This window comes from Physeter macrocephalus, chromosome 9, assembly GCF_002837175.3.
Source record: "Physeter macrocephalus isolate SW-GA chromosome 9, ASM283717v5, whole genome shotgun sequence".
NCBI lineage: Eukaryota > Metazoa > Chordata > Mammalia > Artiodactyla > Physeteridae > Physeter > Physeter macrocephalus.
Window position 1 is genome coordinate 94,998,442 of NC_041222.1, and position 14,499 is coordinate 95,012,940.

Sequence of the window (14,499 nt, forward strand, 5' to 3'; positions counted from 1 at the left end):
GACATGAAAGCAACTTAAATGTCCATCAACAGACAAATGATAAAGAAGATGTGGTACATACAGACAATGGAATATTATTCAGCCTTTAAACAAAGAAGGAAATTCTGCCATTTGTGACAATAGGGAGGGACCTGGAAGATATCATGCTAAGTGAAATACGTCAGTCACAGAAGGACAAACACTGCATGATTCCTCTTATATGGGGTATATAAAATAGTCAAAGATATAGAAGTAGACAAAAGAATAGTGGTTACCAGGGGATAGGGGAAGGGGGAACTTGGTGTTCAATGGCTATAAAGTTACAGTTATACAAGATGAGTACATTTCAGAGATCTGCTCTACGATATTGTCCTATGACACTTTTCATGATCACACCTTCACTACTGGCTTTGACATATTAACTGACCCCTAGAAGGATGATCCAACATTCAATTATTTCCGAATACTTTGTTACAGTATCAGGTAGGTAATAGCTGTATTTCTAAAACAAGCTTGAAATAAATGGGATTTAACTCTTCATTACTTAAGCTGATCGGGTAAATTTACTAGGCAATGAAACCTGCATTAATCTTTTCTAAATTTTTATTTTTTAAAAACTCTGAGACATCCAGCAATCAATAAAAGTAGAATCAATTATCTTTTTATCTCCTTGTATGTTCAGGAAATGAATCAGCAGCCCCAGCAGTGAGAGGCTGCTCTGTTTTATTATGAATCATGATGCAAGCAGTAAAATGTCTGAGAGATGTGGGGAGTTAGGCTGCTAAAGTCTCATTTAAAATGGAGAAGACAGGGACTTCCCCGGTGGTCCAGTGGTAAAGAGTCTGCCTTACAATGTAGGGGATGCGGGTTCAGTCCCTTGGGGCAACAAAGCCTGCACACCACAACTACTGAGCTTGTGCACCTCAATGAGAGAGCCCACATGCTTCAAACTACAGAGCCCATGCACTCTGGAGTGCAAGCATTACAACTAGAGAGAGAAAACCCTGCATGCCACAGCTAAAGAGAAGCCTGTGAGCCACAACAAAGAGCTCACACACCACAGTGAAGATGATACCACATGCCTCAACAAAGATCCTGAGTGCCGCAACTAAGATCCGCCACAGCCAAAAAAATAAAAAAGAAAATAAACAATAAAATAAAATAAATAACATTATAAAAAAGAAAATATAAAGATATTTTAAATTTAAAAAACTAAAATGGAGCAGACAAACAATCATGGCAATTAGTATTTGTGTAATATCTTACCTTTCTCAGGCATTTTCACAAGCACTAGCATATTTAAATCATCACAGAACACCTGAGACAGGTATTTCAGTCTTGAAGAATTCAAGGTACAAAAAGATTAAATGGAGACTCTGGGAGGGCTTATGCCAAGGATAACTTTCCAGAAATTCTGCTACCAGTGTCGTTGTCCCCATGGTGAGCCACAGCCACCCCCGCCTCTGCGGGAGACACTCCAACACTAGCAGCCGTGTTGCTGACAGGGCCATGGCACTGCAGCCAGTGTCAGGCCTGGTCCTCTGAGGCGGGATACCAGAGTTCAGGACATTGGTCCACCAGAGACCTCCCAGCCCCACGTAATATCAATCAGCGAGAGCTTTCCCAGAGATCTCCATCTCAATGCTAAGACCCAGCTCTACTCAATGACGAGCAAGCTACTCTGCTGGACACACTATGCCAAACAGTTAGCAAGACAGGAAAACAATCCCACCCAATAGCAGAGAGGCTGCCTAAAATCATAATAAGTTCACAGACACCTCAAAACACACCACCGGATGCAGTCCTGCCTACCAGAAAGACAAGATACATCCTCATCCAGCAGAACACAGGCACCAGTCCCATCCACCAGGAGGCCTACACAACCCACTGAACCAACCTTACCCATTGGGGGCAGACACCAAAAACAATGGGAAGTATGAACCTGCAACCTGCAAAATGGAGACCCCAAACACAGTAAGTTATGCAATATGAGAAGCCAGAAAAACACACAGCAGATGAAGGAGAAAGTAAAAAACCCACCAGACCAAACAAATGAAGAGGAAATAGGCAGTCTACCCGAAAAAGAATTCAGAATAATGAGAGTAAAGATGATCAAAAACCTTGGAAATAGGACGGAGAAAATAAAAGAAACGTTTAACAAGGACCTAGAAGAACTAAAGAGCAAACAAACAATGATGAACTACACAAAAAATCAAATTAAAAATTCTCTAGAAGGAATCAATAGCAGAATAACTGAGGCAGAAGAATGGATAAGTGACCTGAAAGATAAAATAGTGGAAATAACTACTGCAGAGCAGAATAAAGAAAAAAGAATGAAAAGAAATGAGGACAGTCTCAGAGACCTCTGGGACAACATTAAACACTCCAACATTTGAATTATAGGGTTCCCAGAAGAAGAAGAGAAAGAGAAAGGGACTGAGAAAATATTTGAGATTATAGTTGAAAACTTCCCTAATATGGGAAAGGAAATAGTCAATCGAGTCCAGGAAGTGCAGAGTCCCATACAGAATAAATCCAAGGAGAAACACATCAAGACACATATTAACCAAACTATCAAAAAAATTAAATTCAAAGAAAAAATATTAAAAGCAGCAAGGGAAAAGCAACAAATAATATACAAGGGAATCCCCATAAGATTAAGAGCTGATTTTCAGAGAAACTAAGCAAGCCAGAAGGGAGTGGCAGGACATATTTAAAGTGATGAAAGGGAAAAACCTACAACCAAGATTACTCTACCCAGCAAGGATCTCATTCAGATTTGACAGAGATATTAAAACATTTACAGACAAGCAAAAGCTAAGAGAATTCAGCACCACCAAACCATCTTTACAACAAATGCTAAAGGAACTTCTTTAGGCAGAAATACAACAGGAGGAAAAGAACTACAATAACAAACCCAAAACAGTTAAGAAAATGGTAATAGGAACATACATGTTGATAACTACCTTAAATGTAAATGGATTAAATGCTCCAACCAAAAGACATAGACTGGCTGAAAAACAAGACCCGTATATATGCTGTCTACAAGAGAACCACTTCAGACTAGGGACACATACATACTGAAAGTTAGAGAATGGAAAAAGATACTCCATACAAATGGAAATCTAAAGAAAGCTAGAGTAGCAATTCTCATATCAGACAAAATCGACTTCAAAATAAAGACATTTACAAGAGACAAAAAAGGACACTACACAATGATCAAGGGATTAATCCAAGAAGAAGATATAACAATTGTAAATATTTATGCACCCAACATAGGAGCACCTCAATACATAAGACAAATGCTAACAGCCATAAAAGGGGAAATCGACAGTAACACAATCATAGTAGGGGACTTTAATACCCCACTTTCACCAATGGACTGATCATCCAAAGTGAAAATAAATAAGGAAATACAAGCTTTATATGATACATTAAACAAGATGGACTGAATTGATATTTATAGGACATTCCATCCAAAAACAGCAGATTACACTTTCTTCTCAAGTGCTCATGGAATATTTTCTAGGATAGATCATATCTTGGGTCACAAATCAAGCCTTGGTAAATTTAAGAAAATTGAAATCGTATAAAGTATCTTTTCCGACCACAACGCTATGAGACTAGATATCAATTACAGGAAAAAATCTGTAAAAAATACAAACACATGGAGGCTAAACAATACACTACTAAATAAGCAAGAGATCTCTAAAGAAATCAAAGAGGAAATCAAAAAATACCTAGAAACAAATGACAATGAAAACACGATCCCAAATCCAATGGGATGGAGCAAAAGCAGTTCTAAGAGGGAAGTTTATAGCAATACAATCCTATCTCAAGAAACAAGAAACATCTCAAAAAAAGAAAGTAACATTACACCTAAAGCAATTAGAGGAAGAACAACAAAAATCCCCAATATTAGCAGATGGAAAGAAATCATAAAGATCAGATCAGAAATAAATGAAAAAGAATTGAAGGAAACAATAGCAAAGATCAATAAAACTAAAACCTAGTTCTTTGAGAAGATAAAATTAATAAACCATTAGCCAGACACATCACGAAAGAAAAGGACAAGACTCAGATCAATAGAATTAGAAATGAAACAGGAGAATAACAAGTGACACTGCAGAAATACAAAAGATCATGAGAGATTACTACAAGTAATAGTGACGAAAGAAATTAAAGATAATACAAGCAGATGGAGAGATATACCATGTTCTTGGATTGGAAGAATCAACATTGTGAAAAAAACTATACTACCCAAAGCAATCTACAGATTCAGTGCAATCCCTATCAAATTACCACTGGCATTTTTCACAGAACTAGGACAAAAAATTTCACAATTTGTATGGAAACACAAAAGACACCGAATAGCCATAGCAATCTTGAGAAAGAAAAACGGAGCTGGAGTCAGGCTCCCTGACTTCAGCCAATACTACAAACCTACAGTAATCAAGACAGTATGGTACTGGCACAAAAACAGAAATATAGATCAATGGAACAGGATAGAAAGCCCAGAGATAAACCCATGCACATATGCTCACCTCCTCTTTGATAAAGGAGGCAAGACTATACAGTGGAGAAAAGACAGCTTCTTCAATAAGTGGTGCTGGGAAAACTGGACAGCTACAATTAAAGGAACGAAATTAGAACACTCCCTAAAACCATACACAAAAAGAAAACAAAATGCATTAAAGACCTAAATATAAGGCCAGACACTATAAAACTCTTAGAGGAAAACATAGGCAGAACACTCCATGACATAAATCACAGCAAGATCCTTTTTGACCCACCTCCTAGAGAAACGGAAATAAAAACAAAAAGAAACAAATGGGACCTAATGAAACTTAAAACCTTTGCACAGCAAAGATCAATGGAACAGGATAGAAAGCCCAGAGATAAACCCATGCACATATGCTCACCTCCTCTTTGATAAAGGAGGCAAGACTATACAGTGGAGAAAAGACAGCTTCTTCAATAAGTGGTGCTGGGAAAACTGGACAGCTACAATTAAAGGAACGAAATTAGAACACTCCCTAAAAAGGATGCTCAACTGATTCATCCTTTGATTACTAATCATTAGAGAAATGCAAATCAAAAGTACATACAATGAGGTATCACCTAACACTGGTTATAATGGCCTTGATCAAAAAATCTACAAACAAAAAATGCTGGAGAAGGTGTGGAAAAAGGGAACCCTCTTGCACTGTTGGTAGGAATGTAAATTGATACAACCACTATGGAGGACAGTATGGAGTTTCCTTAAAAATCTAAAAATAGAACTACCATATGTCCCAGCAATCCCACCACTGGGCACATACCCTGAGAAAACCGTAATTCAAAAAGAGTCATGTACCACAATATTCATTGCAACTCTATTTACAATAGCCAGGACATGGAAGCAATGTAAGTGTCCACTGACAGATGAATGGATAAAGAAGATGTGGCACATATATATAATGGAATATTATTCAGCCATAAAAAGAAACGAAATTGAGTTATTTGTAGTGAGGTGGATGGACCTAGAGATTGTCATGCAGAGTGAAGTTAAGTCAGAAAGAGAAAAACAAATACCGTATGCTAACACATATATATGGAATAAAAAAAAAAAAGATGGTTCTGAAAAACCTAGGCACAGGACGGGAATAAAGACACAGACGTAGAGAATGCACTTGAGGACATGGGGAGGGGGAAGGGTAAGATGGAACGAAGTGAGAGAGTGGCATTGACATATATACACTACCAAATGTAATATAGATAGCTAGTGGGTAGCAGACGCATAGCTCAGGGAGATCAGCTTGGTGCTTTGTGACCACCTGGAGGGGTGGGATAGGGAGGGTGGGAGGGAGACGCAAGAGGGAGGAAATATGGGGATATATGTATGTGTATAGATGATGAAGTTAAGTCAGAAAGAGAAAAACAAATACCGTATGCTAACACATATATATGGAATAAAAAAAAAAAAGATGGTTCTGAAAAACCTAGGCACAGGACGGGAATAAAGACACAGACGTAGAGAATGCACTTGAGGACATGGGGAGGGGGAAGGGTAAGATGGAACGAAGTGAGAGAGTGGCATTGACATATATACACTACCAAATGTAATATAGATAGCTAGTGGGTAGCAGACGCATAGCTCAGGGAGATCAGCTTGGTGCTTTGTGACCACCTGGAGGGGTGGGATAGGGAGGGTGGGAGGGAGACGCAAGAGGGAGGAAATATGGGGATATATGTATGTGTATAGATGATTCACTTTGTTATACAGCAGAAACTAACACACCATTGTAAAACAATATACTCCAGTAAAGATGTTTAAAAAAAAAGATTAAATGACTTTATAAAAGACACACAGAGACCCCTGGCAGACTCCTGGTTCCACGCCTAAAGTTCTTCCCCATTTTACTGTTTCATGGCAGAATCCATAAAGTTACTATTGCATTTTGTCTCTTCCTAATGAAATATGTTCTCACAAATGGTTATCAGAAATGCAATCTCCTTGCAAACATTACCTTTCTTGATGGTTTTTAGTTCTTAATCATACAACTTGCCATAATCATGTTAGACCAGATATAATTAATTTCCCTAACAAATTAAGAATAATGGGTTTTTATAAATGCTGTTGGGTATTTTAAAATCATAAATTTTAGGCAGCTATAACTAAGATTAACTAATTCTCTGAAATATCAATTATCACAAATACATGAAAGCAATTCTCACTTACTCACTCAGATCATAATGGTTAATTTTTTAAATCCAAAATTGTTTCTTCCTTTCTCTGAGCACACTTCAGATTACATCACCCTAATCAGAGAATACAAATGAAAATGAATATTGGCTTAGAAGAAAATATAATTAGGATAAAAGACATAATTTATATGTCATATATACAAATACCTTTTGCTCTTTATTCCAACTGAGTTAGTAATCAAAGTTTGATGGACAGAAATAAACAAGTTATTCAAATAACATATACAAACATACATATATATACATAACAAATATATGTGGTGGATACACATACACACACACACACACACGTAAATGAGTTCATTCTAAAATTTCCAATGACAACCACAGAGGGTTTATTTTAGTCTTCCCCCTTTCTGCATCTGACAGGGAGAAATCTAGCTCACATTGTCCTCAATATATTTATTTGATGGCCCAGTCATAAAATATACAGAAAGTAGTTTACTATAGTTAACCCATAGCACTTCAAACAAAGAAAGTTACTAGCTCAATATTTATATGTTTAAAAAAAAATCTTTAGTCTGAGGGCACAGAGTCAAAACACTGAACTCATCAAGTTAAGTTTCCTCTCCATTCAGTGTAGCAATGTGATTCACCTGAAATACTTTTACACTCAATTTTAGGGGTTCATTTTTATTTTACGGTTATTTGGGGTATGTACAACATTATCACGGTTCCAAGAAGTCAAAACTACCTGATAGGTACACTTAGAAAAGGGTCATCCTCACCACTTCCACCTCATTCCCATTCTCCCCTGTAGGTTGCCAATCATTATTTTCTAGTTAACTTTTTACACAAGTTTTTTGTAAAATAGAGAAATCTATAACGTTATATTTTCCTTTTTTTCTAAACCAAAAGTTTGAGTACTATACTTTTCTGCACTCTGTTTCTTAGAAATCACTTTATATCTGATCATAGAGATCTTCATCATTCTTTTATAGTAGCTGCAAAGTACTATGTCCTACCACACTACTCTTCTATGTATGGCCATTCAAGATGTTTCAGTATAGTAAATCACAAAAAAGAAATACTGAAACAAATATCCTTGTGCAACTCTAATTTTACATTGTTGGAGATACATCTTTAGGATAAACTCCTAGAAATAGTATTTCTGGGTCAAAATGTAAAATGCATATGTAGATTTCTTAAGTATTGTCGTATTCCCCTCCATAAGGATTGTACCAGTTTGCAGTCCTATCAGCGATGTACGAAGGTGCCTAGTTTCCCACATCCTCGCCAAAACCTTGGTTAAATTCTTATCTTACACTTCTGAAGGTCAGAAGTCCAAAACTGGCCTTCACTGAGCTTAAATCAAAGTGTAGGGAGGGCTGTGTTCATTCTGGAAGCTCTAGGGGAAAATCCATGTCCTTGCCTTTCTCAGCTTCTAGAGATCTCCTGAATTCCTTGGAGCATGCATGGCCCTCTTCCTCCATCGTAGAGGCCAGCAACATCACACCTCTCTTCCTTCTTCTGCCCTCATGTCTCTCTCTTTATAACTGCAGCCACTTCTTAAAAAATAACTTTTATTGGTGTACAGTTGATTTACAGTGTTGTGTTAGTTTCCAGTGTACAGCAAAGTGAATCAATTATACATATACATATATCCACTCTTTTTTAGATTCTTTTCCCATATAGGTTATTTCAGAGTATTGAGTAGAGTTCCCTGTGCTATACAGTAGGTCCTTATTAGTTATCTATTTTATATATAGTTGTGTGTATATGTCAATCCCAATCTCCCAGTTTATCCCTCCTCCCCCTTTCCCCCCTGGTAACCATAATTTTGTTTTCTACATCTGTGACTCTATTTCTATTTTGTAAATAAGTTTATTTGTACAATTACTTTTTTAGATTCCACATGTAAGCAATATCATATGATATTTGTCTTTCTATTTATGACTTATTTCACTTAGTATGATAATCTCTAGTAAATCCATGTTCCTGCACATGGCATTGTTTCATTCTTTTTATGGCTGAGCAATATTCCATTGTATATATGTACCACATCTTCTTTAACCACTCCTCTGTCACTCCCATGTCTTGGTTATTGTAAATAGTGAACTGCAGCCACTTTTAAGGACTCGTGATTACAGTGTGCCCACTCAGATAATCCAGGATAACTTCTCCATCTCAAATGTCTTACACTTATCACATCTGAAAAGTCTCTTTTGTCAAGTAAAGTAGAATATTCAGATTCTTGGTGATTAGGGCATGGACACCTTTACAGGCCATTATTTTTCCTACCACATATATTTTATCATTCAGTGTTGAATTTCTGTTTCAGAGGGTGATTTTGTCTGTGTTTCATCTAAATCCCTCTTTCTCCTCGCTTCCTTTTGATGGAATCTCTTAAGGCCTCCATTACCCACTTTCTACACGCACAGGCTGGAAGGTTAGCAGCTCTGTTGCAATTTGGAGTATATTTTTCTCAGAGATTACCTGAAGTTCATGATAGTCTCTGTCTCCTACTAAAGAAATGCTGAAATCATAAGTCAATGTATGGTTTTATTATACTTCTTGTTGAATTTTATGTTTTGGAGGGATTATGCATAAGAGATTTGGATTCAGTTAGATGCAAAGTTGAAGGTTTTATGACTGTTAAGGTATGAAGGGTATTTCTAAAGCTTCTCTTAGGGCTTTGATACTGTTACTACAAATGCATTGTGAAAATGAGAATACCACCTATTAACTGTGATCACCAAAGATGTCAGTGAAGAATAAAATTCAGAAGCATTTTGAAAAATGGCAGGAATAAACTACTATTGCAGTCAGGCAATGAGAACTAGTAACTACAATGAGCTACAGGATGATAAACAAACACCCCCCTGGCAAACAAGGCTCCTAATTAATTATGTTTGTCATTTAACACCTACTCCCTACAAGCTAGCTTTCATCTGCAGCTGCTATAATCAATAGTGCTTTGTTGCTGGCAAACATTGCTTTCTTATAGCTAGTAAAACAGGAACATAAATATTTAAAATCTCTCAATATCTGTGTTTGAAAGTCTCACTGCCTATGCTTAGCTCTTTTTATTTGCAAACATATTCTCTCTCATCACTTTACAGATGCTTTCTCCTTTCTAGAAAAAAAGGTTTCATTATTTTATCTCTTAAGACCAGAAATGATCGATGGGCCCAGTTTCATTAACCAAATGGACACACTGTAAAAAACTGAAAGGAATTCTAAACAAGTTCGTTTTGTAATTTTTTTAAATAAATTTTTTATTTATGTATTTATTTATTTTTATCTTTGGCTGCGTTTGGTCTTCGTTGCAGTGTGCGGGCTTCTCATTGCGGTGGCTTCTCTTGTTGCAAAGCTGTGGCTCTAGATGCATGGGCTTCAGTAGTTGTGGCACACGGGCTCAGTAGTTGTGCCTGCAGGCTCTAGAGCGCAGGCTCAATACTTGTGCCGTACGGGCTTAGTTGCTCCGGGGCATGTGGGATCTTCCCAGACCGGGGATCGAGCCCATGTCCCCTGAATTGGCAGGCGGATTCTTAACCACTGCACCACCAGGGAAGTCCCAGTTTTGTAATTTTTTTATTAACTGTATTTTTTAAAGCAATATGTTTAAATCAAATGACCCCAAAGGATACACCATGAAAAGCAGGTCTCTGTCCAACCTTAAACCCTTAGTTCCTCAGTTCTCAAAAGCAACTCATTTTACTCTTTTCTTATTTATTCTTTCTACTACAATGACATATAGACACATTGCCCTTTACAATACACAAATAAGAGCAAATTATACTATCAAATTTTCATTTTTTTACTTAACTGTGAACCTTGTGATCTTTTATCACCTTATCAATATACAAATCTGTCTCATATCTTTTCACAGCTGCATGGTATCACTCGGTATGAATAATACATAATTTATTTAAACACCTCCCTACTAATGAATTTATATAATTAAATTTTAAATTTTAATTCCTATTGTTATGCACATTTATTTAGAACATTTATTTTCTGCAAGACAAGTGTTTTCATTTCAAAAAATAATAGTAAATACTTAGAGTATAAAATGGAATCTGGTTAGCAAATAAATTATAAAACATAGGAGCAGTTTCCCACATGAAAAGAGCTTAGAAGTTAACACTCCCATCCTTACAAGAAGCTGAACAAACTGGAAATCACTGGACCCACCAGAGACCAGAGATCTGTCAACTTAAAGAAAAATGTACAACATGGGTGTTGTAAGTTTAAGTTTTATTCAGGGTCTTATTGAGGACTATAGACCAGGAGATGGCCACTCAGTAGCTCTGAGGAACTGCTCCAAAGAGGTAGGGGTGGTAGGGGAAGAGCCAGTATATATTGATATATGAATTTTTTGGCTTGGAAATACATGTAGTCAAGCATACATCTCAGTTAAAGATTATTGACAATCACAAAGAACAGATATCTCAAGTTAATTATTTTAGTGCTTTTCTGTGTATGGGAAGATGCAAGAATCTGGGGTCATGGAAATTCTTCTTGAAATATGTATTTTAACTATCTAGGGGGCCATTTATCCAAAGCCCAGAATGCCTCACCTCTTTTTTCTATCCTCAGTTCCCCTCAGGGGCCACTAGAAGACTGAGATTCAATCATAAAATTGTAGAATGGTTCCCCTGCCCCCCAACTTACCACCACATTAATGGGAACCCAATATAATAATAGTAGATGACAGCTGGAAAAGCTGCAAAGCACATACTCTATTTAAGGAAGAGTCCTTCAGGATACACACACAAAAAAACAAGGGAAAATAAAAAACAAAAGACTTGGAAGAACTCGGAACCTCTAACACCTATACCTACAGCAAACTTTAAACACAGCCCAAGTCCTAGGCAGATTAACACAAAACCTCAGACTAAAGGATTATTTATCTCAGTTCCCGATACCCAATGTCTGGCTTCCAAGAAAAAAAGTATAAGACATGCTAAAGAAATTGAATCAATAATTGAAACCGAGCAAGACTCTATGGGGCCCAGTGGGTGCAAAAGCCTTTTTGCATTCCCCATTTCTCGTTTGTAGAAAAAGGCTTTATTCTTCTAGGTATTCCTTGAGTTCCAAAGAGAAAGCTCAAGCAGTTATTAATTAGGGAAATGAGGGAATGCAGAAACAAAGGAAAAGCAGTCACACAAGAAAAGTAATGATAGGTTAAGCAATAGTTCAGTGACAAAACAGAGTCCTAGTTCCTCCTCAAGGGATATACATAACAATCTGACACATATCTTTAAGTTGCTCTGCAATAAGACCCCCACCCAAGTGGAGGATGGTGACTACATGCTGACCACAAGCACGTAGACCTTAGACTGGCTGGAACCAGAAGGCTGATGATTAAGATTCTTGAAACCTCACGCTGTCACCTCACCACCAACTAATTAGAAGAAAATTCACTATCTGATCACACACCTTGGAACCCTCACCACAATGTTGCCTTTTAAAACCCTTCCCTGAAAGCCTCAGGGAGTTTGGGTCTTTTGGCACTAGCTGACTATTCTCCTTGCTTGGCACCCTGCAATAAATGTTATACTTTCCTTCACCACAACCCAATGTCAGCAAATTGGCTTTGCTGTGCATCAGACAAGGGGATCCTAGTTTTCCTCTCTACAAAAACAAAAAGGCACAAAATAACCTTCCCTGCTGTGATTTCCATAGATGGATGCTTCTCTGGGAACCCTTTCCCCACCTCCACCCACACACCCGCCCCATATAGCTACATGTTTCATTTCAGAACATCTTGCTTCCTCCACATGCTTCAGTGCTTTCCTACCAATATAGAATTATGAACTCCAAGAAAAAAGTACACAAAAAGGGGGTGGATAATGGGAGCAGAGTGTGTGACATGGTGCTCCACAGTGTGCAACATGGGGTCTAGTAGTAGGTTTCCTTCTCCACCAAACACCAGGTCATCAGCATCACCTGATGATGACTTTTCTGACTTTGTCATATAGGAAGATGAGGAGAGAGTAGGAGAGGACACTGAGCCACCAGATAGGTTTCAGAGGATACATCCTCAAGGCAACACCCACTCCAGGGCAGTAGAAAAGGAAAACAGCAAGGGCCATCTCTTCAAAGAGGCCAAATCCCCTGCTGGAAGACTGACTTCCTCCTGGTCTTGCAGATGACCAAGTTGGCCAATTGTGCCACCAAGATACTGACAAAGAAGGCTGTGTGGCAGGTAAAAGCCAAGATTTTCCTCTGCTTGTAGGTCCACTGCTTTCCGCAGCTGTCCTCAACATCATTGATCCAGTGGTCATCTCAGCCCACTCAGACCCAGCAGGTGAATTGGGAGGAAGTTCTTCTCAGCCTAGGATCACAAAGTAAGTAAAGAAGCCACCCAGGGCCTGGATCATACCAATCTGTCCATAGGCCATGCTGATCAGCTGCTTATTCACATGTTTGTCCATTTTGGGGTTTTCAAGCTATCTCTTCATGATGTCACTCTGAGCTAGCTCATAAGCCAGGGAGGTGGCTGGAACCATGTCCATGCCCTAGTTAATGCAGAGGATGGTGATGGTCCTCAGGGGTAGTGGAATGTTTGTAATAATGAATATCAGGAAGGGGGTGTTCCAGATAATAAATATCTGGAATGTTCTGGTTATGGTGTAGGCAATAGATTTCTTCAAGTTATCAAAGGTTAGACAACCTTCCTCTACTCCAGTCACAATTGAGGCAAAATTCTCATCCAAGAGAATCATGTCAGTAGCTTACTTAGACACTTCTGAGCCTGCAATTCCCATAGCAACCCCAGTGTCCACCTTCTTCAAAGCTGAGTCATTGACACCATCACCAGTTACAGCCATGATAGTGCCCTCTCTCTGGCAGTCTTCCTGAACGATCAGCTTCTGTTGAGGAGAGGACCTGGGAAACACAATCTCAGTATGGTACTTCAAAATGTCATCCAGCTGCTGGAAAGTCAAGTCCTTCAGATCACTTCCATGTACCATGCAGGCATTGGCATTTCTTGGGTTCACCTGGCTCACTGGGATGATGAGGTAGGCAGCAATGTCTTCTATGGTTTCCTTGTCTTCTGAGAGGATGCCCACACCTTCAACAATGGTTTTGGCTGTGATTGGATGGTCTTTGGTAACAAATTAATAATCTTTCAAAAAAAAGAAATGAAGCATTGACTGAGATGGTTTCACTGGATTATGCTGCACACCTCAAACTGAATAAATACAGAGGAAACACACATAAGCAGAGCTTAGTCAAAATGCTGAAAAACAAAGAAATAATGAATTCTTTAAAAAGTTGGAGAAAGGGATATATTATGTACATGGGAACACAAATTCAAAAGGCTTTGGACTTCTCATCAGAAACTAAATGGGCATGTAGTATTATTTCAATATGGATTTAATTTGCATTTCCTACTGACTGATGGTATTGAGCATATAGCTATGAGTTGATTACCTATTCATATATCTTCTTTTATAAATTCTGTGAATCTTTTTCCCATTTTTATTGAGTTTATTGTCTTATCTTTGAGAATGAAGAGTTCTATATATCTTCTGGATACAAGTCCTTTGGTAGATACTATGTATTATTAAAATAGTTTCTCCAAGTCTGTGATTTGCTTTATCATTTAATTGTGTCTTTGTAAGAGAAGTTTATAGTTTTTGTGATGTCAAATTTATTAATTCCCTTTCCTGATTTAGACCTATTTTGTTCTATCTAAATATTTGCCTGTCCCAGTGTTGTAAAGATTTTCTCTTATTTCTTCTGGAAAAAAACTATAGTTTTAGTTTTTATGATAAATTATAATATTTAGGCTTATAATCCATTTTAAGTAATTTTCTG

General features: G+C 37.7%; 1 pseudogene; it reads right to left on the reverse strand.

Annotated features, from left to right (window-relative positions):
- Positions 1–12,573: 12,573 nt before the first annotated feature.
- Positions 12,574–13,793, reverse strand: LOC102985269 (sodium/potassium-transporting ATPase subunit alpha-1-like; annotated as a pseudogene).
- Positions 13,794–14,499: the final 706 nt, after the last annotated feature.